Here is a 2,963-nt window from a genome sequence, read left to right on the forward strand (position 1 = left end):
GATAAGGTCTAGGCATGGCTGAATGGCCAGCCCCTCTAAATGGCATATGAATTCAAAAAACAGGGAAAAAGACTTATGGTCTAAGAGACACCTAATACAATAGTAAAAAGTTCTATTTATACTAAACTAGTTAATAGGGTTTACAGAAATAAGTCTAAGTGCAGAAATCCACTTCCGGGGCCTACTTTGGTGTGTGCTTAGGCTAAGCTTGAGCTTTACACGTGCAGAGGCTTCTTTTGGGGTTAAACGCCAAGTTGTAACGTGTTTTTGGCGTTTAACTCTGGTTTGTGATGTGTTTTTAGCGTTTTACTCCAGAATGCAGCATGGAACTGGCGTTGAACGCCAATTTGCATTGTCTAATCTCGAATAAATTATGGACTATTATATATTTTTGGAAAGCCCTTGATGTATACTTTCCAATGCAATTGAGAGCGCTCCATTTGGCATTTTGTAGCTCCAGAAAATCCATTTTGAGTGCAGGGAGGTCAGAATCCAACAGCATCAGCAGTCCTTTATCAGCCTCCTATCAGATTTTTGCTCATGTCCCTCAATTTCAGCCAGAAAATACCTGAAATCATAGAAAAACACAAAACTCATAGTAAAGTCCAAAAATATGAATTTTGCATAAAAACTAAAAAAAATATCCCTAAAAGTAGCTAGATTCTACTAAAAACTACCTAAAAATAATGCAAAAAAGCGTATAAATTATCCGCTCATCAAAGACATTTCTACTAAAAGACCCCTTGAATTGCTACATATTGATCTCTTTGATCCAACTATAACTCAAAGTTTGAGTGATAAATATCATGGTTTAGTGATTGTGGATGACTATACAAGATTTGGTTGAATTCTTTTTCTAGCACACAAAAATGATGCTTTTTCAACCTTTGAAGTATTTTGCAAAAGAATTCAAAATGAAAAGGATTTAAAGATTGCCTCTATTAGAAGCGATCATGGTAAAGAGTTTGAAAATCAATTTTTTGAATCCTTTTGCGATGAACTTGAAATTTCACATAATTTTTTTGGTCCAAGAATACTACAACAAAATGGTTTTGTTGAGAGAAGGAATCGAAGTCTTCAAGAAATGGCAAGGGCCATGTTATGTGAAAGTGAAGTTCCTAAGCTTCTTTGATGTTAACAGAGGAGAATTAGTCCTTCAATTGAATGGGGACTACCTTGTGTTTAAAGCTCAAGGACCCTCCTCTGCAACCATGGAGAGCAAGCATGAAAAGCTTCTCTCAGTACAGAGTCAAAAAGAGCCCCCACAGTCAAACTCTAAGTTTGGTGTTGGGAGGCCACAACCAAACTCTAAGTTTGGTGTTGAGAAGCCCCCTAATTCAAACTCTAAGTTTGGTGTTGGGAGGCCCTCATCATGCTCTGAATATCTGTGAGGCTCCATGAGAGCCCACTGTCAAGCTAATGACACTAAAGAAGCACTTGTTGGGAGGCAACCCAATTTTTATATATCTAATTTTAATTTTATTTTATTGTTATTTTGTGTTTTATTAGGTTCATGATCATGTGGAGTCACGAAAAAATTATTAAAATTAAAAACAGAATCAGAAACAGCAGAAGAAAAATCACACCCTGGAGGAAGGACTTACCGGCGTTTAAACGCCAGTAAGGTGCATCTGGCTGGCGTTCAACGCCAGAACAAAGCATGTTTCTGGCGCTGAACGCCAGAAACAAGCAACATCCTGGCGTTTGAATGCCAGGAATGTGCCTTGAGGAAAGCTGGCGCTGAACGCCAGTAATAAGCATGGAACTGGCGTTCAACGCCAGAAACATGCTGCACATGGGTGTTGAACGCCCAGAGTGTGCATCACTTCGGTGTTTAAATGCCAGAATGGTGTGCAAAGGTATTTTACATGCCTAATTGGTGCAGGGATGTAAATCCTTGACACCTCAGGATCTGTGGACCCCACAGGATCATCTCAGGACCTGTGGACCCCATAGGATCCCCACCTAACATATTCTCCCCTCTTCTCAACATTCATCCTCTCTTTCTAATAAACACACTCCCCAAAAAACCATTCACCACTCACATCCATCCACTCTTCCCCATAAACCCCACCTACCTTCAAAATTCAAAAATCTTTCCCACCCAAACCCACCCTAAATGGCCGAAACTCCACCCACTTCCCTCCCTATATATACCCTTCCATTCTACTCCATTTTTACACAACACAAACCCCCTCTTCTACACCTTGGCCGAAACACATTCCCTCACCCTCCTCCATATTTTCTTCTTCTTCCTCTTCTTTTCTTTTTTCTCTTGCTCGACAGCGAGCAATATTTTAAGTTTGGTGTGGTCAAAGCATAATCTTTTTGTTTTTCCATTACCATCAATGGCACCTAAGGCCGGAGAATCCTCTAGAAAAGGAAAAAGGAAGACAAAAGCTTCCACCTTCGAGTCATGGGAGATGGAAAGATTCATCTCCAAAAGCCATCGAGACCACTTCTATGACGTTGTGGCAAAGAAGAAGGTGATCCCTGAGGTCCCTTTCAAGCTCAAGAAAAATGAGTATCCGGAGATCCGACATGAGATCCGAAAAAGAGGTTGGGAAGTCCTAACCAACCCCATGCAATAAGTCGGAATCTTAATGGTTCAAGAGTTCTATGCCAATGCATGGATTACTAGGAACCATGATCAAAGTGTGAATCCGAGTCCAAAGAATTATCTCACAATGGTTCGAGGGAAATACTTAGATTTTAGTCCGGAAAATGTGAGGTTGGCATTCCACTTGCCCATGATGCAAGGAGATGAACGCCCCTACACTAGAAGGGTCAACTTTAATCAAAGGTTGGACCAAGTCCTTATGGACATATGTGTGGAAGGAGCTCAATGGAAAAGAGACTCCAAAGGCAAGCCAGTTCAACTAAGAAGACTGGACCTCAAGCCTGTGGCTAGAGGATGGTTGGAGTTCATTCAACGCTCCATCATTCCCACTAGCAACCGATCT

Source organism: Arachis duranensis, chromosome 2, assembly GCF_000817695.3.
Source record: "Arachis duranensis cultivar V14167 chromosome 2, aradu.V14167.gnm2.J7QH, whole genome shotgun sequence".
NCBI classification, from domain to species: domain Eukaryota; kingdom Viridiplantae; phylum Streptophyta; class Magnoliopsida; order Fabales; family Fabaceae; genus Arachis; species Arachis duranensis.